General features: G+C 37.9%; 1 pseudogene; it reads left to right on the top strand.

Moving 5' to 3' along the window:
• Positions 1-26938, top strand: part of LOC136835513 (Kv channel-interacting protein 1-like) — a 369258-nt pseudogene that overhangs the window by 327061 nt on the left and 15259 nt on the right.

Genomic DNA, 26938 nt, shown 5'->3' with positions numbered 1-26938 from the left:
ATCTTACTCCTGTTGTAAGCAGTATAATGTGCTGCCACGTATCTAAGTATTGCTCGGTTAAGCTAAGTTTTGTTTGTGTGAATTACACGAGCTACTTGAGTTATAACTACAGAAATATTTCATATAATTTCCCTAAATAAAAACTTATGCACAGCTTACTGCACATGAAAGGGTATTTCGAAAACTGAGATCCCCTAAGGAGCTCATAAAGGGTAAAAATATGATTAGATGAGATAATTAGATATATACTCGATTAGCCAATACAACTTTGAAAATAAAAAAAGGCTCTATATCGCAGTTATTAAAGCTTTTAAATGGATTGTCTTCATCAATGTTTCTTGGTGTAAAGGAAATAATAATCAAACAATCAGCTTTGATTGCGGATATGTAACGTAACTGTAAAAGCTTAAGAAGTGGGACTCTCTCTCTCTCTCTCTCTCTCTCTCTCTCTCTCTCTCTCTCTCTCTCTCTCTCTCTCTCTCTCTCTCTGACCCCATATATCATGTTATGTATTCTCTTCATTTAAATTTAATGTTCATTTTCTGTTCTCTCTCTCTCTCTCTCTCTCTCTCTCTCTCTCTCTCTCTCTCTCTCTCTCTCTCTCTCTCTCTCTCCTGATCCTATTTATCTTGTTATGTATTCTCTTCATTTAAATTTAATGTTCAATTTCTCTCTCTCTCTCTCTCTCTCTCTCTCTCTCTCTCTCTCTCTCTCTCTCTCTCTCTCTCTCCTTTATCATGTTATGTATTCTCTCCATTTAAATTTAATGCTCATTTTTTGTCTCCAGCCCCCTCTCTCTCTCTCTCTCTCTCTCTCTCTCTCTCTCTCTCTCTCTCTCTCTCTCTCTGCCCCCATTTATCATGTTATGTATTCTCTTCATCTAAATTTAATGTACATTGATGTCCCCCTCTCTCTCTCTCTCTCTCTCTCTCTCTCTCTCTCTCTCTCTCTCTCTGCCTGCCCCCATTTATCATCCCCTCTCTTTCTCTCTCTCTCTCTCTCTCTCTCTCTCTCTCTCTCTCTCCTGCCCCCATTTATCATCGCCCCCCCGTCCATGACAGTCCCTCTTAATTGGAGTGAAGTTTTGTTGACTCTGCCCACAACATCGGCTCCCCCTCCATCTAACCATCCCAGACTGGCTGTCATTTATCGAAGGAGTCTCCAGCGCCTACGGTACTACCCCTCTGTTGTCCTTTTAATGGTCGAGTCTGTCAGCTGACGAGTATGATATACTTCCTCCTGTTCCATCATTCTTCTTGCCGAGCCATATCGCAAAGCTAACAGACTTCGTTATAATAGGCAGGATAGAGCGCAAGATGAATGGGATAGAGTTGATGGGATGTCTGAAATTAGAGGTAGATGTTCTGTGAGTTTTCAAGCCGAAATGTATCGCAGTTATCGTAATTGCTGAACTTAAAAAGAACGATAGTTAGCATAAATTTAAGTTACAATGTTCTGAAGTGAGCATAACGCCTTGAATTATAATGATAATCATTAGTTAGCATAGCTTCCAAATTTCAAATGTGCTATATATAGCCCAGCTTCAAAAAGAAAAAATTATTACTGCTGTCAGAATAAGCCTCAGGTAACGTTATATCTGATGTTACCCTGAGCTTTGGTTGGCATGTTTTCCCAGTTATAATGATTAAAAATTGCTTAGAAATATATTAGTTAATTGATATCTGATGTGCAGCAGACTTCCAGTGTGAATTCAGAGGGTATTTAGCTGAGTAGCAGTTAATATGGCGGGTGAAGTTTGAATACCTATGAAGCCCAACACGTAAGTAGTATGAACGAGAATGACTTCTTGTTAGAATGATATTCAGCACCACATCATCTTCTTTCTCTGCATCTTTTCCCACTTCTATGTGGGGTCGATGTTTCTGACAGCTTGCCTCCACCTGGTTCGGTCAAACACATCGTCCTCTGACAATTGTTTGTCTCAGATCTTCTGTAACTACATCCATCCACCTTCGCTTTGGTCTTCCTCTCGCTCTCCCACCAGGCACCTCCATCTGCATCACTCTTCTTCCTACATATGTCTCATCCCTTCTCATCACGTGGCCATCACATCAGGGTATCGTTATTATTTTCCTTAATTCTGATTTATATCAGAAAGGATGCCTGAAGTTAGAATGTAAGAGATAGAATTATATACCACAAGAATGAACGACCTACAATTACTATAAGAGTTGAAAAGATCTAAGACAAAATCATGTATAAATTTGAATGAGATGTAATAAGCATGATGTTTGAAGTTTTCCAAAGGAGTAAGAAAAAGTGTACCGCAGTGATATAAATGATAGAAGAACGTACTTTTTTTTTTAATCTGTCCCATGGTCTTTAGGTTATCGAAAGGAAGAGTAAAAATAAAAACAAGTTTCAAAGGCTCTTTGTGCTTTTATTAACGCCATCTCGTGTTTTTTTCCCATAGTGACCCCTTGTTTCGTTTTTCCACTGGTAATCTTCCAGTCTCGACTGCTCTTTGAGAAACGCGTCAGTGGACATACTTTATTCGTTGTCTTCTTGAGCTTCATTAGTGAACTGTAATGAGTCACTAATGGTGCATTTTATGATTTCATCACGGGGACTTAAGCTCTGATTAATGATCTCCCCAAGTGCCACTGTCTCTTCCTCACATTCATAATATCGGCGGCCAATCTTAACCCTTCATCAATCTTACCGTCTCGTCAGTAGGCTGACAGGGCGCTTTGCACCGCCTGTCGTAGTCACACCAGAGGAAAGAGCAACCCGGAGGAGGAACTGAGGAAGATGAAGGAAATGAAAGCATTTTGACACGGTATTCCAGAACCCATTAATGTCCTCGTCACGCGCGTATGTTTCTTTTTAGCAACAAAGGGATCATTTTCAGTAAGTGTTGTGACATCCAGTGGTGAGTGTTTTTTACCAGTTTCAACCACTGCGTTCACAACCCACGTCCTCTCAGGTGACGTAAGTTGACACGCATGCGCATTCATATCGAATTGATCTCACCTTCCGTGCCGGTTTATTTTAGCTTTATATTGACGTCACTATTCCGAGATACCTTGATGTGATCCGTCCTCTTTTTTGATGTCTTAATGTTTCCTGCGAATTTTCCTTTGCTAACACTCTGAAGCAAATATCTTAGATCTTCACATTTTGTAAAATGGAGCATGAGTTTGCATCGTAAACTTGAAATTTTGTTTTGAAATTTCATGATTGATTAAGATTTTTGGTACCAGTTGTGCGAAATTTTAAATTTTGCCACTGAGCTTAACTTTTACCTCTATGAATAAGATAATTAGCTCTCCAAGGATGGGAAAACATACCAAGGGCAGAAACCAGTCGTCCGATCGAGTGGAAAGAAGATATTAATTCTGAGGTTAAAGACAGTGAGAAAAATGGATGCCTCTAACAAAAGATCAAAGAATGGTGTCGATACACATGCTCTAGTTTTTACATCGTTGGGATTTTGCTCCTAGGTTACCAGAACTGCAACTGTTTATTGGTAATGTGTAAATGTGCCCACAAAATTGTGAAATCTCCTTGTTTACAATAGCACTAATTTCGTTATATATTTTTACTCTTGATGGATGCCTGCAGGGCTCGAGAGACGTAAAACAAGGAGGATTTTTCGAAAACGAGAATAATGGTAATAATAATAATGCATTCATGACAAAGGACATAGACTAACAGCCACTGTCATAACTCCTTTATTTTACTTGCTACCCACCCTGCAGATTCACTCTCCGTAATTTAGGTCCAAATTACTTTACTTTTCTGATATTGATGTACGAAGATTGGTTTCGGTAAGCGTTACTTTGATAATCATTATTGGTGTTAAATCCCTTTGACTTTTCCATCGTTGTCTTTCAGTTTTTTATTTAGAAAATTGAAGAACATTTTTAATGACTTTCAAACTTCATAAGGATGAGTTATGGAGAAGGCATACCTGAACCATAATACCCACAAGGTCATTTCAACAAAGAGAACAATGTGTACCACGGCAAGCAGATGTTTAAAAAAAAATATTGATAAATGCAAGATCGAGATTTTGGAAAGGAAGATAAACACTGCCAGCTGCCTTATGGTAGCTGTCATTGCATTAAAGGGGAAAAGGTCTGCAAAATGTTGTAGTTTAATGCAAGAAACCGCAGATATTCTCGGGGTCAGTCAGTGTTACTAACGATAATGTCGATTTTCTTTTTACAAAATAGTAATAAAATGACCAATAGCATTACCACTGAACACTTGTACACACATTGCGAATCTTTTTAAAACCTTGGCCCCTTTGTCCTTTTTTTACGTGCTGGTCATACGAGAGAGAACTCTTGCTGGCACAGCCCATAATTTAACAGCAACCAAAAAATCCTCTTTTTATTTATTTATTTTTTTTTTTTATCAACCCAGCTTCCTTCTCTCTTCGTGTCCTTACAATCCCCACCCAGGACACGTCTCATTTCTAAGTCAACGTCACGCGGGCTCCTTTAGGGTCAAGTTCTGTGACTACCAAAATCCCCTCGAGGGATTTGTCCCGGATGACTCTTTATCATTTTAAAAGCCAAGACTCATAGAAGCGTCAAGCTGGAAAAATGGAAGGTACTCGCGGGTATGCATTTATGCATGAATGCTTGTTTCCTTCGTCATCAGATACTTGGTGGGTACGTTGGCATAGAAAAGAATATGGTCAAAGCAGGGTCGTTCTCTAAAAGAAGCAGTGAATGATGTCAGGGACGATGAGAGAGTATTATTTATATGACGGCGAGGGGAAACATAACAGATGGCCGGGGAGGCCATCTGAGGGAAGAGATAATAGTCACTGGACACTAAGTGTGAAGCATGATGGACTTCATTTGTGAAGAGGGGGAATGTTAGAATGTTTCACACGTGGAAATGGACAAGAATACGAGCATTCTCGCACGTGTGAGTGTATTTTTTATATATTAAGTACTGATAAGTACTTTATTTTCATCTATGTATGTAATTAGCAAATGAGTTATTCCATTACAGTAATATCGGTGTTTTATTGAGGTTAATGGTAACTTCTTTATCTATAAGTACATGCTTCGCTCTATGCCGCAGATCTTACGTGGATGTATCTTACAGGTATATTTGTGTATGAGAGACAGACAGACAGACAGGCAGACAGCTAGTGTTTAATATTGTCTTTGGATTGTAAAACATTCCTCAACTCTCATCCCCGTTCTTACTCTGGATCTCATGATTTACCTTCCTTTTCTTTATTACGTTTTTCAGTTTTATTTACCTGGCTTTTTAGAGTCAAAAAGTAATCTTATCCATGCGCATTGTGTCTTGTACTGTATGTACTTTAAGTATACCTTAGTTTTACCAGACCACTGAGCTGATTAACAGCTCTCCTAGGGCTGGCCCGAAGGATTAGACTTATTTTACGTGGCTAAGAACCAACTGGTTACTTAGCAACGGGACCTACAGCTTATTGCGGAATCCGAACCACATTATAGCGAGAAATGAATTCTTTTGTTACATCTTTCGTTCGCATGAGAGTTCATACTGTTGTAAAATCATGTTTTAAGTTATTCGTTATGTCTTCAGCTAAGCTTATATTATATTATACTTGTGTATTTTTCTTCTCTCTCTCTCTCTCTCTCTCTCTCTCTCTCTCTCTCTCTCTCTCTCTCTCTGATACGTTAAACTTTCCCGGAAATGTTGACTTGCGAGTCTTTGATAAAATATTCTCTCTCTCCCTCTCCCTCTTTAGCTCTGCAAGTAAACACTTGGAGGCGTATGGGTGACTTTATTCGTTCATGTAATAGCCTGCTTTTTTTTTACGTGAGAAATGTTCCATGTGAAGAGTGCCTTTATCTCGTTCATACATCAAAATGTCTCGGAGATCCATATTTTCGCTGAGACTACCGATGCTTCGACTCTCTCTCTCTCTCTCTCTCTCTCTCTCTCTCTCTCTCTCTCTCTCACACACACACACACACACACACATACACTCCACTCTCTTTCATCATTATTACTTATTCCTATCTTCTTACTCCCAGCCGTTTTCTCTTTTTCCTCTCACTTATTACCCTTTCCCTAAAATGAAGGTGTGATGAATTGGTGAGCTGTTTTCCTTATTCCTGATATCAGCTTCGAACGTTCCTGTAACGCTAAATAATTACAAAATAAATAAGAGAAAATAAAGTACTGGTTTATATACCTTTATTTACGAATTTATATCCAGATATTTTGTACTCTCCAGTAGGTAGGTGTCTGTCCGAAAAAAGAAAATAAGAACTCTAAAAGTTCTTACTTCATTGGAAGGGTGGCTGTGGGCTATGGAGATGGTGATTCGATTTGGAATGGGTCTGGATACGGATCCAATATATGTGTGTGTGTGTGTGTGTGTGTGTTAGCGGAGGAGGCATGCGTTTCTTGGAGTTCTGTAGCGTTGCACTAAAATGGTACAGAATTACAGGGACTGCCGAAGTTTCGCGGTAAGTTAAAATATGAAGAAAATGAAGGCAGTTCGTAGTTATTGAAAGTACAGGCAATCGTCGAGTGTTTCGCTTTTTTACTTTTTTTTCTAGCTTATTTCATACCTCCATACATCAAGGAAGTCTTTTGGAGTATGGTGTCAACGATAAAATAATAAGCATATAAGTACGTTGCAAATTAAATATTGGTTATGTAAGATGCTATTTATTTCAATTCAGAATTGAGGAAAATAATTTTGTTCCAAAGAGCTTGGTAAGCCGATGCTGCGCCTATTTAAATATGATTATTCGTATGGATTCGATATGTATTGAAGTTAACCATTGGGAAACCTTACTTCAGAGGAATAGCTTATCAAAGCGTAGGCCTCTCTCTCTCTCTCTCTCTCTCTCTCTCTCTCTGTGAAAAGGTATGTAAAGAGAATATGTGGCCACGTCGTCTTGTAAAGCAGACAAAAGACCTTTGTATTTAATGCGCGTATGTATTTGTGCGTTGTTTTTCATTACTTGTCACAATACTCTCAGCTGGTTTAGATCTCACCCAAGGTAAAGTAGACAAAAACTATCATTCATACAATATGGCTGACCAAGCACCATTAGCTCATGACCACAGTCAGGCTAATTTTGCTACCATCTTGATACACATTCTCACCAGCGTTTCTCCCACTCCCTATGAGGCATTCTTTCTTTCTTCTCATTTCTACCGTCATGTCCATAGTTCCTCCGAGGCGAAGAAGGGTCTGCAGCCGCCGCCAGCCGTGTTTAGCCCGAGCAAATATTGACGACCGAGGGTAAAAATGTAGCCGGCAGTAGACTCTCAGACCTCATTACCCAAGAAGAAGAAAAGGACTGCTGTTTTTAAAGGAGGGGCTTCGCACAGCTTATTACCCCTACGTTAACCCCCTACCTAAGGGTGGCTATGAAGAGCGTCTTATAGTTCATATGTTAGGTTGTGACTTGTGAGTTATAGGAACGTCAGGGCAACATAGTTTAGCCGAGGGTAAATCTGGTTATCAGGACCTGGCTAGGAAGGGTTATAAGTACCTGTCGGTCGACAACTGGCGGAAATCAGGCCGCGCAACTAAAGTCTTTTACCGACCGGAGTCTCGGATTTCTTGATGAGTGGCAGGTGAATGCCGTAGGAATAAGTGACTTACGTCTTTATATTGAAAAATATTTGGGGATACTGTGCTTTCCTGGGTGTATTGGGTTTTAACTAGCTGAAGCAGTGGCGTCAGCAGTTGCAGTCTCGCCTGTTTCGTATTGCGTCTGAGTTTCATAACTTACATACAATTATTTATATATATATATTTCTTCTTCTTCTTTTAACGTGCATTTTCCCATTTTTGAGTTTCTTTGAAGGACTTTTGATTTGGCGTAACCTGTAGTCTCGATATGCCCTGCCTGACATCAACAAAATGTTTCATGTATCATACCCGACCCAACGCCCTTTCTTCCCAGCAGCCCGCAGGGCGATTCAAAGACGTGTGAGATGTTTGTTATGTTTTTAGAAGGTGTTGTAGTGGCTTTGTTTGTGTGTGTAAGTCTGTAACACCCATTTTGCTTTTAAGCAAACCTATCCGTTGATTAATAACCCATGTCTACACGGATAGCAAAGTGTCTGCCTCTCTGAAGTCGGCTGCGGATTTGAACCCGCGCCACAGACCTCTAGAATTGCTGCTGTAACCGCTGAGCCATCACTATTTATATAAATATATATATATATATATATATAACAAATATATATATATATATATATATATAATGTAATGAACACCAGACCCCGATTTGAAATAACACAGCGACCCATTATTTTTAGAATTAGCGTTACTATATATAAATGTATGTGCTCTGTTATTAACTAATAGCGAAAACCAGAGAGATTCTCTCTTATTAACAGTAACAGCGATGTCATACAAGAATAAAGATGTTACATGAAGCGGTGCTTCATATAACAGCCGCTGTATTTGTCCGAAGGAAGCGTAGTCACATTTGTATTAATGGCAGCGATGTTGGATGAAATAGAAGCACTGCCTCTTTTTGAGGCAATAGCATGTCATCGTTAGAAGATAAATGGAAGAAGGAGCTGGAAGACGTCATCAAGAAAAAGATAAGTAGATACACATAACTGGAAATCGCCTATGAGAAAACCGCGCCTTCGCCTGGACACTTGCTTTCTTTCTGGACAAAGAAATCTCGTCTCTTTTCAAACGTAGTTTCCCCCTTTATCAAGAAAGTGCAGCTTCTGTTTTGCGACATATGTTGCCGTTCGACTGGGACGAGGTATTGCTACATTTCCCCCGCATATTTTTGCCTCTCCCTTGCAGAGAGAAATCCGATTATCCAGTGCTTATTGTTGCTTTCTCTTTGTAGTCACAGAGCGTTTGATCGTGAGTTATTCCTCCATTTTCTAGGATGCATGTTGAGACGCATGAAGTAGTTGCAATTCCTGTTGATCAATTGTTGTTGGTTATTTGAATTTAAAATTGGGAGAGGCTCAACTATCACCCATTTCTCATCAGTCGAACAAAATGTACGTTTTCATTAAATTCACTGCCTTCACTCTTCAGTCTCCCCCCTAGGGGACTAGTGCCGTCAGTGCACCTCACGCGGTACACTGCAGGCATTACTTAAGGTTCTTTGCAGCGTGCCTTCGGCCCTTAGCTGAAACCCCTTTCGTTCCTTTTGCTGTATCTCCGTTCTTATTCTCTTTCTTCTATCTGATTTTCACCCTCTCCTAACAATTGTTTCATAGTGCAACTGCGAGGCTTTCTTCCTGTTACACCTTTAAAACCTTCTTTACTCTCAATTTCCGTTTCAGCGTTGAATGACCTCATAGGTCCCAGCTCTTCGCCTTTGGCCTAAATTTTCTATTCCATTCCACTATTCAGCGTCTGTATTCGATATTAGTTCTTATGACACTCTCTGCGAAGAACCTCTCTAACCAGTTCATGTTTCTACTGAATGCCTCTTCTTCATCTATAAATATATTCCCAGAATTTAATTCGTGCAACCGGGGGACATTTTTTATACAAAATTACTCTCGCAGGGAGAAAAAACCTTTTAAACAGGAAACTATTCTTCTGTTCTCGAAGTATTCATTATAATGAATAGGAATGTCTTATTAGCCTGCTTCTCATTCATCTCATTTTCCTTGTACCCATTGTTATCAGGTTTTTCAAGAACCGTCGGTTCTCCAGAACCACTGAAGCATTTTGGCATTTGTCTTTCCTCGAGTTCTCTGAGGTTGTCTTGTACAGCCCGACAGGCCACCCAATTCCACATTTCCTCCCCGAGATTGATAGTAACCTGTGATGCCCTGTTAAGTGTTTGTCTCTTCCTTGCAATGCTAGATTTCCCTGGTTTAAAAGGCGATATGTTTAGGTTCTGGCCAACTAGGATTAGTAAGTGAACCCGTCTACCGTTGGTAAAGAATATCAGTTATGGTATGTAGTTTAGAATTCAATGTATATGTTAAGACTGGTAATTAATGGACTCAGTAGTTAGATATCATATCATATCACCTTTGCTGGAATTCGTTATCATTTTCCCCTCATTGCTTCTAAAATAGTGTTTCCATACCACACATTTGGGCCACTGGTTCTAGTCTGTCCCTTAGGACCCAGTATGGTATATGTTTGGGTGTTTACAGTAACTTGTGTTGCAGACTTCAAGATCATAATGAATCTAACAATTGACTATCACATATAGATAAACTTCAGGCATTACACTCGTAGGAGTTAATACCGTAAAGCATTTGCTGTAGCTCCTACATACCTCTGTTAACTCTCAACAAGGATACCTTAAATTAACACTTTCTAAAGGGCAAGATAGCATCCTACAATGAAAAAACGTACGATTATTATATATTAATATACATATATATATATATATATATATATATATATATATATATATATATATATATATATATATATATATCTTTCTCTGCATCTTTTCCCACTTCTATGTGGGGGTGTCGATGTTTCTGACAGCTTTCCTCCACCTGGCTCGGTCAAACACATCGTCCTCTGACTGTTGTTTGACTCTCAGCTCTTCTTTAACTACATCCATCCGCCTTCGCCTCGGTTTCCTCTCTCTCTCTCTCCCTCTCCCACCAGGCACCTCCATCTGCATCACTCTCCTCCCTACATATGTCTCACCCCTTCTCACCACATGGCCATACCACTGCAGTCTTCTTTCCTGACCCTTTTTTTATAGTTCTACAACTTTAGCGGTTCCTCTTATTCTTTCATTTTTGATCCTGTCCATTTTTGTTAATTCACACATCCACCTGAGCATTTTCATCTATATCTCATCCAGTTTTTTCTCTTGCTCTCGCTTTACCGGCCATGTTCCTGCTCCATACATATATATTAACACTATCACATACACAATTGTTCTGTGCATTAGTACAATTGCTAACAGGACCTCATTCAAACTGGATGGTATCTAGTGGAGTTATTTATTCAAAAAAGTTACAAGCTTTCTGGGACAAACAGTCCTCATTCTCAAGTATCTGTGCAAGGACTGTTTGTCCTAGAAAGCTTGTAACTTTTTTGAATAAATAACTCCACTAGATACCATCCAGTTTGAATGAGGTCCTATTAATAATTATACATCACACATTATATATATATATATATATAGAGAGAGAGCCTCGATGGCTCAATCGGTTACAGCAGCAGCTTCGGACTTCATAGAGGTCTGTGGCGTGGGTTCAAATCCGCAGCCGACTGATCAGAGAGGCAGACACTTTGCTATCGTGTAGACATCAGGGATTATATATGTGATCAACGGATATTTGCTTAAAAGCAAATGGATGTTACAGACTAAATACACATACAAAAACAAAGCCACTACAACACTTCTAAAAACATAACAAACATCTCACGTCTCGAACTCTCGCCATACCGCGCAATAACTTCTCGCTGCTGGGAAGAAAGGGCGTTGGGTCGGGTATGATACATGAAACATACGCTAAAGCGATGTCAGGCAGATCCGATAACCACAGGTCTAAAAAGCCAAATCAAAAAGTCCTAAAAGAAGGCATCGTGGTTACCCATACAAAAATGGGAATAAAAGCACGTTAAAAGAAGAAGAAGATTATATATATATATATAAATATATATATATATATATATATATATATATATATATATATATATATATATTTATATTATAAATAGAGAGAGAGAGAGCTATTTATATTTAACAAGATATACTGTATAATTGTATTTATAATAGCCACAATAACGATCACCTAAAACTTCTCTCTCTCTCTCTCTCTCTAAGTCCCTTCAGAGCCAGCGCAAAAGATGTATTTGATCTTAATGACTTTAAAGAGAAATGACGGAGGTAATGAACTCTGGTTCCCTCTGGGACTTCCTTTTTACGGCCTTTGCCCTCGAGGCTTTGTAGGACTATCCTAGATGTCCTTAGGTCTATCCTAAATTTCCTTTGAGACGGCAGCTGTCGCTTGGCCGCCTCATGTTTGTCTCCCTTTCCAATTTCGCCTAAAACTTTCTCTGGGCCTTGGCGTCTGCTACAGAATTAGGCTTCGGTGACGTTGCCCTCTAAATCTATTAACCTCTGGGCTAATAAGGAACGTGTGGTTTCGTGTAAGTATCTGCTATAACTTTTTTATGAATATATGAGTGGACTTGGTTCCCTAGAACGAGCAATTGCGTATATATGTATCACTGAACTGTATGTAATAAACATTGTTAATGGAATAAAGAATTTTGACTCTCTCTCTCTCTCTCTCTCTCTCTCTCTCTCTCTCTCTCTCTCTCTTCTCTCTCTCCATAAAATGAGAGAGAAAGATACGCTTACTCAAAACGACCGGAAGGAGACGTCTTCTAATAGTTAATGAGATCTAGAACCTTGAGGGACTTTCTCTTTATGACCTCCGATTCCCAGGCCTAGCTGGGCCTTTCCCAAATTTCCTTAGAGACGGGAGACGGTCGCCTGACCCCTCCGTGTGTGTGTGTGTGTATGTGTGTGTGTGTTCTTTTACGTAGCTTCTTTCAAAAGTGTCTCTTCTGGTTTGGGCAATTTCTAAGCCTACGTCTTGGTGTCACGCTCTGAAGTCTATTTGCTTAGCGACTAATAGGGGTGTCTTGCGGGTTTCACGCTATGTTTACCGTTTAGTTATTTTTGTTTTGTGTTCTCTCTCTCTCTCTCTGTCTCTCTCTCTCTCTCTCTCTCTCTCTCTCTCTCTCTCTCTCTCTTAATCTGGAGACTCTCTCTCTCTAATGTTATTCATAATGATGGAGACCTCTCTCTCTCTCTCTCTCTCTCTCTCTCTCTCTCTCTCTCTCTCTCTCTCTCTCTCGTTTATGACAGTGATGTAATATAAAAGGCATTCATTATTATACAGTATGTACGTACGCCTGTGTTGGTGCGTGTTATTTCTTTTGTACGAATGCAGCATGAATATTATATTTGACCTGGAAATTGCATGTAATTAAGCAAGCAGGGATTATATACCTACTATATATTTCTGCTTTAATTCCCCACTAAACGGAAATTAGAGAAAATGTTTTTTTTTTGTGTGTGTGTATTACATTGCATTTTGAATATGAAAATCCTTATTCCGAACTTCAACACCTGTCAGTGTGACTTAGCAGAATTTTTTTCGTTATTACTCCGGTGCCAAATTTATTTTTCCACGTAATTATTACCACTGGAATATGTGAAACCTTTCAGTAAATAATGACGCCTGCCGCCCTTTTTTTTTTTTTTCCTTTCTAGCATCCCCCGTTGATTATATTTAGAAAGATAGTTCGCGGAAATTCTATTCATAGCTTCTTTTGTTTGCTGCGTTGAAATTTCATTACATGTCGTGTGTGAGTCTTTTGCGTAATCCGTTTCACTTACAATTAAATAGAATTCAAGGTAAAATGAATTAAAGACTAACCACCTCCTCTGGAATATTGATTAACACTGTCGGCTTTCGATCCCCGTTGTGACCCGTTGCCAGCTCCCATCATATGAAACTCCTTGGGTCAGCAAGAAGTTTCAATATTAATGATAATAAAACACTTTCTGTTCATTTCTTGAAAAGAAAATGTGTTTTGACGCATCTCGCAAGCAGAAAACATAATCCTGCTTGCTCTGCTCGTCTATTTTTGGATTCCGAAAGCCATTCTCGTTTGCGGAGACAAGAAAAACACCATTGACGTTATACGAGTGTTTGTATAAATGCCTGTGGAGATTTCGCTGGAGGGATTTTCAGAATCTGTGTTGAGAGGCGCCGTTGATAGGATGCCTCATTAAACGATGAATAGTCCTTTAAGAAGTACGAGGACTTGGAAGATGGAGAAGAGAGTAGGTAGATGACGCTTGTCTTTCAAAGGAGGACCTGGGACAGGGTGGACGAACAATATCTGATGTCATCCGTGTGAAAGTTCCCAGCAGAATTTGTGGAGAAATTCTTTCTGTCAGTCAGGGGTATTCCTGCACACAAGCATTTGACCTAACATTTACCAAATGCAGACTTGCATTTCTCTTTCCTTTTCATATTTATAATTTCGGCTAAAATGCAACGGAAGTTCTTGCACTGCATGGCAGTTAACTTCACTTCCTGTTCACTGTGTTATGCGTTTGTTACCTTCAGAGGCGCAGCGAAGACAGGTAAAGCCATGTTATATTTCAGAACGTTTATCTCTCGGACCTCTTTCGTTTATATATGTAATTATTAGACATTTCGTTTCTTAGTATTTATCCCGCCATTACATCCCAAGTTAGCAACATTTGTGACTCAATGCAAAGTGGTTTTCATTTCCACACATTCTGAATGTGCGAACGTATGCAATGATCTTTTGACATATCCATATTCCTCTCTACTTGCTTACGGCTGAACTAAGAACGAAATTGCTTTTGAATAATTTTTCCTTTGGAATCATCAAATCATCTCCCAGTCTTGTGCAAATGCTGTGACGTTAAGAGAAATCGACCATCCAGTCAATGTTTTAGTTACATCTTGATCACCTACCCAATAACCAACCAATAGCTAACAAGCACAAATAAGAACAGAAGTTGGAGTTATATGGATTTCACGAAGACAGGATAGTTTAAAATAAACGACTATCTGAATACCAGGGGCAACTTTCCTTTGGACTTAAGAATAGGCTGCTCAGGCAATTAATTTATTATTTCCTGTCATATCCAGCGGATGAACAGGATGGATGAAATTACTGGGTATCAGTGAAATTACTATTAACTTAGTTCCCTTAGTAAGGCTTATAGGAAGCCTGTAGCTGCATCCTTTGTGGACATTAATTTCATTAATGTCCTATTACATCTCCATAGAGGACACGCTTATCCTAAATTCGACATGTATCACATTCATTAAAGCGTCAAGAATATTTAAAATCGTTAGTGTTTTGCTCTATGTTATAGCAACAGGTTAGAACGGAGCTTTCGTTCTCAGTAGAATGTTGCTTGTTCTCTCTCTCTCTCTCTCTCTCTCTCTCTCTCTCTCTCTCTCTCTCTCTCTCTCTCTCTCTCTCTCTCGTTTGTTCAGAAAGAGTACTTCATGTATCGTTCATTTTCCTCATCATTTTACTGGTCAAGATCCTTTTAGCTTCTTTCGTTAAAATTAGCTACATTTTAAATACGAAAAATAACAAGAGGGTTGATAGGGGATGAGCAGCGTTGGTTTAAAAACGGGAAGAGGATCTGAGGATCAAGTGTTTGTTTTGAAAAAGATGTGAGAGAGGTTTGGAGGGACAAAACCTGCCTGGCGTAAGAAAAAGTCTTGATGGAAATGGACAAAGATGCCATGTAAATGTTAATGATATGTGTGGTATGGAAGATAATTCGTTGAAAACAGTTAGGAGAATTTATGGCGAAATATATATTAGACTGTGTAGAAGGGAGAGTGGCTGGTTTGGTATAAAATTGTATCTGAGACGAGGTATGTTGTAGGTTGGAATTTTTGCAATAAGGAAAAGGGTCGGTACCCACCCCGAGTGCCGTCATGAGGAGAGAAGGTACCTACTCTGAGTACCGTTATGAGGAGGGTACCCCCTCCGAGTACCGTTTTGAGGAGGATAGGTACCCACTCCAAGTACCGTTATGGGAAGGGTAGGTACCCACACTGAGTACCGTTTTGAGGATAGGTTCCCACTCCAAGCCGTTATGGGGAAGGTAGGTACCCATACTGGATACCATTTTGAGGAGGATAGGTACCCACTCCGAGTATCGATATGAGAAGGGTAGGTACCCACTCCATGTACCGTTATGAAGAGGGTAGGTACCTACTCCGAGTACCGTTATGAGGAGGATAGGTACCCATTCCAAGTACCTCTCTCCAGAATTCTGGATTTGTGGAGGAAGCAGGCTTTCTAAAAAAAAAAAATAATTTATCGTAAGTTTTTATATAACATTGATTATGCAAGAGATGAATATATTTATGAGGTTATGTAAGGAGTGAACGAGTGGTTTCCAAAATTTCTGTCAGGTTTTAGATTATTTAGAAATTATATAGCCAGTAATTATTTAGCGATGCCAGTTTTCGGAATCCAGTCAGTCATTTATCACTTAGGGTCACGATTGAGTATATGTGTAAATCTGACGTAGAATGAACAAGGAATTTTCTGTCCAAAAAAGCATCGTTTTTAGCACAAAAGATTGTACAAATTTCTCTTCGTCGCATTGTTTAAACGAACCGGCTGCGGGCTTTAATTAACTGTGCAATTTAATCAAGTTTTTTATATGCTTAGCGTAAACCTGTTTATGGTTTACCGAGCGTGAATTGAACTCTTGATTTACCCTCATGGGTCTTTTGTGAGGTGCTAGTAATTAAGGAAACATACATATGGTTACACCTGTAGGTGAATATGCATAACTGCATTTTTCTTTTCCCGAGACTAACACCAATAAGTCAGTAGCTTTGAAAATTTCATTCACTTTGTTGTGATAATTATAACAGGTACGTCTGTTTAATATATATAGGGAATGTATTCAGTAATTTTTATGAAACTGGATAGTCACACAATTTTTTAGCTCTTTTTCTCCATGAAAACTGCAAGTCGACTAATAATCAGTATGCCTGTTCATTTATTGAATTGTTAACTACTTTGTACTTCTGATTAGTAATTCATTCAGCGATTTGTGAAAGTCGTAGGACTCCTTGCCATGTCACAGAACGTCGCAGTTACGAATGAATGAACTTCAGAAGCAGGTAAAGACTCACCTGTCCTTTGTATAATGTATTCAGCTCGCCTGGCTATAATCACCTGATCGATACGTGAGGGTTCGATGGCTTGGCCACCACCCGAATTTAAATCAGCTGCCAGAGTAGATTTATTGGAAATTTACTAGAGATTACCGAAGTTCACAGGATCACTAAGAAATATGTGCTCCTCGAAATAAGCGAGCAGTTGTGATGTTTCCCTTGAGAACTAACAGTGTAGGTGTTGGAGGGTATTATATTGTAGTTGAAGTAACTAATGATATTTCACTAAGTTTATTTGCAAAGAATTTAATTCTCTCGTTTTCATGATAAACTGAGACCAGAAAAGTGGGAACCTTCTTGAAAGATATTAGATGTGAAACATTTATTTTGAGATAAAAAGATGAAGTTAAGTATATCTTAGTTTAACCAGACCACTGAGCTGATTAACAACTCTCCTAGGGCTGTCCCGAAGGATTAGATTTATTTTACGTGGCTAAGAACCGACTGGTTACCTAGCAACGGGCCCTACAGCTTATTGTGGAATCCGAACCACATTATGACGAGAAATGAATTTCTATCACCAGACATAAATTCCTCTAATTCTTCACTGGCCGGTCGGAGAGAAAAGAGTATTTGTGGTTTCATATTACGGAGAGGAACTCCTGGTTTTTAATGTCAATTAATATGTTTGATGTACAGTAGGTAAACCTTCAGGTGACGGGGAAAATTGCATGATGTATGAGAAGAACTACATGAGGTGGTCGGAGATATTGATCCAGCATTGATTACAATTTTCAAAAAATTTTTTAAGTGTGTATAAGTGCAAGATCCTTAAAAACGAACAGTGTTCTAAATGGAAAAGTTATTTTCCATTTTATAACTGCATCCCTTTTCCTCGTGCTGATATATGTCTCGGTAAAGGTACTTTGATATCTCTCTCTCTCTCTCTCTCTCTCTCTCTCTCTCTCTCTCTCTCTCTCTCTCTCTCTCTCTCTCTCTCTCAAGCATCTTGTTTATCAAATATACAAATGTTCCTTATATGCTTTAAATTATTTTTTAACCTTCGTGTAATAAACCAGCAGACACCTAATTCATTATGCATTTTAATCAGCCTTTTTTGCGGTTGAAACCTGTTTGTGGTTTACCGACCGTGAATTAAACTGGATTCGGATTCAGACCCATGAATATTTCATGAGGTGCTGATACGCGTACCATCCCGGTTCCCCACCGCTTTTAAAGGTCTGAAAAAGTAATTCGCTGTAAAGCAAATCTGTGCTTTATTTAGTTTCTTGTACCTGTACAAATATACATCTGTAGGTAAACATGTATGTGTTCACATACTGTATACCAAACATGCACATACTGAAGCTTTATATATATATATATATATATATATATATATATATATATATATATATATATATATATATATATATATATATATAGTGTGTGTGTGTGTGTGTGTGTGTGTGTAATCAAGTCTGTTTATGAATATGTGTATAGAGGCTGTCACACGTCATTCCATACAGAAATACAGGACGTATAGAATCTGTCAAAATATGAGAATTTGTAGTATCATTATTTGATATTTTGTCATCGGAGAATCTTACAACTTCAGTTCGTTGTCCCGCTGAAAGATATTAAACTAATGAATGATTTATAGTCTCATGCACCTAATAAATTGGAAAAAAACACTTTAGAATTCAAAATAATGTTTCATTTATAAAATCATTGGGCATTTGACTTCCTGTTCCATCGCAAAACGGAGCATTCATGAATGGATGAAGCTTCACTGTCCACGTTTGAAACACGTACGACTTACCTGTCTCTCGTATAATGAATTCAGCTCGGGAGGCTATTATCACCCAATCAATATGCGACGGCTCGATAGACGGGAGAAGGAAGAAGGGGACTCCCGAATTTAATTCATATTCCCGAGTTAATTTATTGGAAATTTATAAAGGCCATTAAAGTTCGCCTGACGTATTGGACTTTATGATCCCCGTTGGGAAGAGAGAGAGAGTTGAAATGTTTCTCTGAAGAACAAAACTGTTACGATGCAGGTGACGTTCCAATTGTAAAGGTTTTAGTTCGCCTGATGTATTGGACTTTATGATCCCCTTTGGGAAGAAAGAGATAGAGAGAGAGAGAGAGAGAGTTTTGAAATGTTTCTCTGAAGAGCAAAACTGTTACGATGCAGGTGACGTTTAAATTGTTTAATGGAAAGTTAATTCTGTTTAATGTTTTCAACCGCTAGCACTCTCTCGAAGCATTTATTGTCACTTAAAATCAGGACGAAAGACAATTTTTCTCGCAAACAAAATGCATCCTTTTACGAGCGCGAAAAGGTAATTCTAAAAATAATTTCAGTAAATCACTGTCAATTTTTCCTTCACCTTTGATGATGTGCTTGACTTAGTAAGAAATTGTATAAGTTTTTGCCTTCCAAATTTTCCGAATGTCTCAGAAGAAACATGGATTATCGATAATGGTTTTTAAATATTGTCTGTGGACTGTACGTGTCCTTTCTCTAAAATAACAACAGGAAAATACGTTTCAGCAAGATTTATACATTAAAGCGTTAGACATTGTGCCCCAATTTACTGCACTCAGGGCAGTCATAATAAATAAACGAAGCCACTTGTAAATTGTTTACATTGATTTAGAGAGGTCTTTCACTTTCTTTAACCGATTTGGAGTGTAAAACTAAGCCGAAAATATGTAAATATCATATACAGCATATATGTGTATACATATATATATATGTATATAAATATACATAAATATATATATACACACTCATACATACATACACACAGGTACACACTTTATATGTATGTATATATTTTATATGTATATATACAGTACACACAGTATATATAACATCTTCATATTCATACTTAAGCATTGTTCCTTATTAACAGCATAAATTTATCTCAAGAACGAAGAAATCCTTCCACCGAAATATTACCTTTTTTCGCGTCACGTTCACTGAGGTCTTTACGGACCTTTAAATTACCCCGGTAGATCAGACTGATGGTAAAAACTCTCCTGAGAAGGTCGCAGGTAATAGGTAACATCTGTCTACCCTTAAGGAGGGGAAACGATTACCTAAAATGACCTGTAATGTTCTCGGCTACTGTGTCTGTAATGACCTACGTCACTAGATGGCTTCTTCAGATCAGTACCTGGCCTGGCCTGTCAGTTCAAATTGGTTCTGAACCTTGTCATGGTTAATTATTGTGGAGGTTCAAATCGTCGTTTTCATTTGAATAAGGGAACCCTTTCATTCAGATTCATTAGATATTAAATTTCTCTCTCTCTCTCTCTCTCTCTCTCTCTCTCTCTCTCTCTCTCTCTCTCTCTCTCTCTCTCTCTCTCTGACATGCCTTCTATCACCAGTTGCACCTTTTCCACGAAAACACGTTTCTACCCCCTTTCCAAGTGTAATAAAATAGATATTGCGCCTTATATTTCTTACGCTGTCTCTATCATTATTCCACTTACAGAAAAACGTTTTCCTCATAATTAGCTTATTATTTCACTTACACAAAAAACAGAAAAACCTTCTCCTCATAATCAAGTGATTTATTATTACACACAGAAAACAGAAAACCCTTCTCATAATCAAGTGATTTATTATTTCACTTAAACAGATTTATTATTCCACACAAAAAAAGTTCTCCTCATGATTAAATGATTTATTATTTCACTTACACAAAACGTTCTTCTCATAATCAGATTCTTTAATGGACATTTTCCACATTTATACACAGATGGCATACCCCTGTCAGAAAATTGACAGTAATATCAGTTATGTCTTCCTCAGTCACTTCTGCGATTTCCTTGTAATCAGTAATTATCCCTTCGACTCCTGTATCATTTAGTAATGCTTCTCATTTACTGTCAAATTGTACAGCCCCATTATACTCACTCCATCGACGTAGAACAATGTCTTCACTTATCACAATTTCTTCGTTATCGTTATATTCTATTAACTTGTTATTCATTAACCGTCCTCTTTACGTTTCTTTCTATCCTTAACTGTATTTTATTCATTTAGGCTTCTCATACAGATCTTCTGTAGGCTCTTCTATTTGCGGTCTCATATCCTATTACTTATCTCCTGTTAATTGTTCTGTTGGTTTCTTTTCGATCTGAAAACAGATTTGCAACAAACTTAGTCTCATCTCTCACCAAATCATGCATTTCTGATGTATGGATAGCCGTATATTGTATTGCATGTGTATATATGTATATATGTATTTATGTTATTCCGGTATCTACCTTTACTTTAATATGTGCTGTACTATACTTCTATGCCTGTGCATCGTGTGACGTTTGATCACCATCAGATGGAAGCATTTGAAAAGTGTCAGTTTAAAGCAGCGCTGTTCATTAGGCGCCAGATCACGTAGACGGCTCAAAACATGACGCCGTCAGATTTCAAAAGCTTGAGGAGCTTAAAATAATGTATCTGGCAGCATGTCGCAATTATTGCAAGCTTATATTTAATCTGTTAATGACGTAGAACATGTTACAACATCGTTTCACTCGCCTTTGTGGGTCACTCCGAATACTTTTCAGTCTAAACATTAAAAATGCACCAACAGCCGACAGAGCCATTACAAAAGTAATAATAGCTGAATTAAGCAGTGAGTTTAGACCTTTGCATGTCGTGGGAAAACAATGGGAACGTTTCTGTCAATCGATTTCTGAGTGTCAAGTGGGAAAGAGGACTGGACCCTTTATAAAATGAATCTTTATGAAATGATGTTTTGTGTTAGTGGAGGCAAAGCAGTAATGGTTTAAACTGATATGCAATCGGTTGTGGGGAGCTTTCTTAAATTTGATAATAATTTTCTTCTGTTTGATGTGACGAGTCATTATGATCAAGTGAACTATTCATATAAACAAAGAAATTTCTCTCTCTCTCTCTCTCTCTCTCTCTCTCTCTCTCTCTCTCTCTCTCTCTCTCTCTCTCTCTCTCTCTCTCGTATGTACGCACTACTACGCCTACTACTAATGTACCAAAACACTACAGCTGTTCTATTTCATTGGGAAAATATATTCCTCGTTTCCTATGAAAAAAAAGCTCTTATACTCTCTTTAGGCACCGTAAATCTTTTCTCGCTATATTTGGACCTTTCTATAATAAGCGTCGTATTTTTTGTTACCAAATAAACGTTCCCAACCCAACTGCGCCTTCCCCTCCTACAGGTAAAGAGAAGGCTAAACAATATTGTGCACTTTTTCTCCGTGTTTACTTTTGTACTTACAGGGACTTGACCCCATTTCTCAAAAGGAAATGAAAAGAAAAGAGAGAGAGAGAGAGAGAGAGAGGTGGCCGAAGGTTACCAGCCCAAAACCTTTATGTATGAATTTCATTTTTTAAATTTATTTTTTGCGCCCACACGGCCATTGTTGTTATCATCACTCCTGTTTTGTCCCAACTGAGAACGTTTCAATTTACTGTGGCTTTAAGAAAGCATTTCATCAGAATTCGACGCTGTAGGTGGTTAGTGCCGTCAGGACACCTCACGCGGCGCACGGTGGGCATTATTTAAGGTTCTTGCAGCGTCCCTTCCGCCCCTAGCTGCAACCCCCTCATTCCTTGTACTGTACCTCCTTTCATATTCTCTTTCTTCCATCTTACTTTCCAGCATCTCCTAACAGTTTTCCTCCTGTTACACCTTGAAAACCTCCTTTGGTCTCTCTTTCCCTTCCTTCGCTGAATGACCTCATAGGTCCCAGCGTTTAGCCTTTGGCCTAACTGTTATATTCAATTCAATTCCAAATCAGAATTCGAATGTGCCTGAATAGAATCCAAGTTATAAAAGGTGGACAAAAATATTCAGTTTGATCGTGCATTTGATACCGCCGTAGTACACGGGAAGAAATCTGGTACTAGTAGTAGTAGTTTACACAGCGAAGCTTTCAAACTTCGAATACGAAATTAAATTTCCCCGGCAAAAGAATACGGTAGTAGCACAAGTAGGAGTGAATGCGTAGTTTATGTAAAATGGAAAAGGTCGAAGTGTAGGTTGTCAGAAATGGAAATAGGAATCCGTCAGTGGCTGCCTTTTTTTGTTTTCATGAAGCCGCCATCTTTCAGAGCAAAAAGTATTAAGCGATATTTGTAGCTTAATGTTTGTATATAAATCATGGTGATGTGATGAATATACATATATATATATATATATATATATATATATATATATATATATATATATATATATGTATGTATGTATATATATATATATATTACACATCTATACATATATATATACTGTATATATATTGTGTACATATCATAATCCCTCTGATGCGTGTTTTATATATCACTCCTTGCCAGAGGAAAAATAAATGAACAGGTGTAGATTTTTTCTTAGTTAATGATATATATATATATATATATATATATATATATATATATATATATATATATATATATATATATATATATATATATATATATATATATATATATTAGCCCTGTTTAGCCTCCCACCCCTATCACGAAAGGATTCTCCGAGGGAATTCTCTGAAGGCAAATGTTGTGCAGCCTTTCATCCTTAGAGGGCAAGATTAGTCTGGGACAACATAGGTATACCTATTCTTGGAGAAGAGGCCAAACAATGTTTCGTATTATTCCTCCTTCTCGGGCAAATTTTATCGTCCCAAGAAACGAAAAATAAAATATTTTTAAACGTATGCTAAAAGTTATTTATGTTTCCGAAAGACAAAAAAAAAAAAAAGTGATTTTCTTTCCCTCTGTTCATCATCAAACATGTTTTGTTTTCGGCCATTTTAAGCTTATGGGTTAAAGAAATAAATCTGGTAGTCTGAAATGTTTGCTTAAAACGGAAATAGGTTTTGTTTGCATCACTTGTTTCCTTTGACAGTATTTTATTTATTATGTTGACATTTATAGCCTTTATATTAATTTTTTCTCAGATTGATGATTGAATTCATTCTATAAACTGCTGTATCACCTCCAAGATCATCAACGCCGAATTCGTTATAGGCAAAACTATTAAATCACATCTTCAAGATTCCATTTTGAAAGCATTTCTCTCTCTCTCTCTCTCTCTCTCTCTCTCTCTCTCTCTCTCTCTCTCTCTCTCTCTCTCTCTCTGAGGATTTACAAGAATTCCGGATTTAGCTTTACAGTCAGAATTGCCATGAAATTCAATAAATTCTTCCTAAGGCAATACTTGATACAGAATAAAACTGGTCCTAGCTCATTGTTTGCAATGCGTCCATGCAACATCAGTATATATAATTCAGTCAATAAATCTTACGGACTTAAGCTGATCGGAAATTCCAGAAAATGTTTGACACGATGCTCAAGCTACATAGAATTATTATAGAGAAAAGTGTTCATTGACCATTGGTTGTAGGATACCATGACATTTATGAATATAGGAAATTTCAGCATCATGATTATGTCTCTGACTCAATGAGCAATGAATATCAATATCCAGATGTCAGTATTTGACTGTATTTTACTATACATTATATTTAGTCTCGTAAACTAGACTATTTAGGAAAATATCAATACCAGAGATGGTAGTTTGGCTTATGATTAAAAAAGGAGCTAAAAATTGCGGATTTCCGATCTCTTGATATAGTCAAGGAGTCTTCGCCAAATAATTATCCATTTCCAAATGCACTGTTACAGAGAGAGAGAGAGAGAGAGAGAGAGTCTCTTGATATAGTCAAGGAGTCTTCGTCAAATAATCATCCATTTCCAAATGCACTGTTACAGAGAGAGAGAGAGAGAGAGAGAGAGAGAGAGAGAGAGAGAGCGAGAGAGCCTCTCGATATAGTCAAGGAGTCCTCGCTAAATAATTATCCATTTCAAAATGCATTGTTACAGAGAGAGAGAGAGAGAGAGAGAGAGAGGTCTCTTGATATAGTCACTGTAATTATCCATTGCCAAATGCACTGTTACAGAGAGAGAGAGAGAGGATCCACCCCTCTCATCTTGAGAAGAAAGCACCTCGGAAAACCAAATGGAAAAATTTTCCTAAAAGAATTGGTTGGGAGTCCCTTAAGGATTAAGAAGGATTGGAGAAAATGGAAAGGACTTCAAAGAATCCTAATCATCCTCTCGAGTCGAACCTCAAAAATGCAAGCGATCGTTATCCTCCTCTGCCATTTGGACACGGGACCTTCCCTCATGAGCGCTCATTCGTCCGAATGGGTCGCTCTTTTGGGTAATTGGGACCCATTTTCTTCTGTCGTCATGTTAGGGCCAATTGATTTAAGCAGGTCGTTCCCTTTTGAGTTGACAGAAAATCTCCAGTTTCCAACTTCGAGATTTTTTTTTTTTTTATCAATTCTTAATGTATTTATCCAAGAGGTCTAGACCTCGTAGCGGGTTAATGCCGCCAGTGCACCTCATGCGGTGCACTGTAGGCATTAGATTCTTTGCAGCGTCCGTTCGGCCCCTAGCTTCAATCCCTTTTCATTCCTTTTGCTGTACCTCTGTTCATACTCTCTTTCTTCCATCTTACTCTCCAACTTCTAACAATTGGTTCATAGTGCAACTGCGAGGTTTTCCTTCTGTTATACCTTTCAAACCTTTCTACTATTGATTTCCCTTTCAGCACTGAATGACCTTATAGGTCCCGGCGTTCGGCCTTGGGCCAAAATTCCATATTGCATTCCATTTCATGAGGTCTAGAAGACTTAGCAAAGCAAATAGCTGTCACACTCAATAACAACGGTTAATAGGAGACTCAGAGTAGCAGTCCCTGTTATTAAGCCTAGTGAAAAATAACGATGAATTGTTAAAGAAATAAAGGAAGGTACGCACTGTCTCGTTATTTCGAATTATAAATTAAACGACAGACTTTTGTTTATATATTTGGAAACATTAATCAGCGAGGTTTTTATCTGTGGGGAACGAAATCTTATGTTGTGTTCACTGACGTTTTCCATTTGCATATGCTGTTTGTCCCGTGGGACAACCGGCTTTAGCTTACTTCGTAGTTCTTTAGGCTATTCTGCTGTGGTTCTAGACGTGGCTTCATGCTGAACAAACAAAAGTGAACCGCGTAGAGAAAGAAAAATAGAAACGCGTAGAGTTTTGGGAGGCAACCAGTACTCTGTCTAATTGGGGCCCAAAGAACTCACTATCTTATGTACAAACTAAATCCCACATCTGTTTGTAAAATTCTTGTACAGGATGCTTACATTAATTAGTGCTCAGTTTATATATATATATATATATATATATATATATATATATATATATATATACACTATATATATATATATATATATATATATATATATATATGTGTGTGTGTGTGTGTGTGTGTGTGTTTAAAGGCCCATAAAACCTATCAACACGAAGTAATCGAAATATATGGTTTTCTCCTGTTGATAGTATTTTTATGTGCCTTTTACACTTTATTGGGGCATTGCTAGATTACAATATAATACATTCATATATATATATATAATTATATATATATATATATATATATATATATATATATATATATATATATATATTATATATGAACATAGATGTTCATATACCTTACTCATACACTTCTGTATATACCACATAAATTAGTAAATATGTTAAATTGATGGCCGGTTTATCGGCGAGGTAAAGGAAAGTTGGGTATGGACAGTACCCAAAATAGGCCAGAAGACGCCCCAGGACAATACCGAAAATTTGGAGGGTAATACCCGCAGGCATCTTCTTCTACTAAGAAGCAAAATTGGTGGTAAAAATGTTGGTCTGTTCATATGCTCAACATGCATTGCGCATGAGCGTTGTACGTGACACTATTTTTATCGTCACACGTGCGTTATCTTGATTTTCATCGGGGCAAAGCTAAAGGGTTTATTTTAGGCGATAAAGTGTTTTGCATTATTGCCCCCCAAAACGGTGCTTTTTTGCAGCTGCAATTGGAACCTTTTGAATGGACAAAAGCGTCATTATGTGGATGCTTTTATGCAAATGCTCTTTTCAGGAGGTAGAATGCAGAGTTATTCATGAGGGCCATTGAAAAATGAATTTGAATTTGAAATGTTGGGAATTAAAGAGTGCCTAGGGGTGCCTATGGAATATAAATCTCTGTCAGAATATATATATTTATATATATATATATATATATATATATATATATATATATATATATATATACATATACTATATGTATATATCATATATATACATTATTGTGAATGATAGTGTAGAATAGATGTTGTGGAAAGGTGTAGACCCAGGAAAGAGATGGTGCTTATAGTGTCAGGAAAACTTGAGATGTGTGAAAAAGTA

This window comes from Macrobrachium rosenbergii, chromosome 55 (assembly GCF_040412425.1).
Source record: "Macrobrachium rosenbergii isolate ZJJX-2024 chromosome 55, ASM4041242v1, whole genome shotgun sequence".
Taxonomy (NCBI): Eukaryota; Metazoa; Arthropoda; class Malacostraca; order Decapoda; family Palaemonidae; genus Macrobrachium; species Macrobrachium rosenbergii.
Note: the sequence above shows the minus strand (reverse complement) of the source record. Positions and strands in the feature narration are given on the sequence as shown.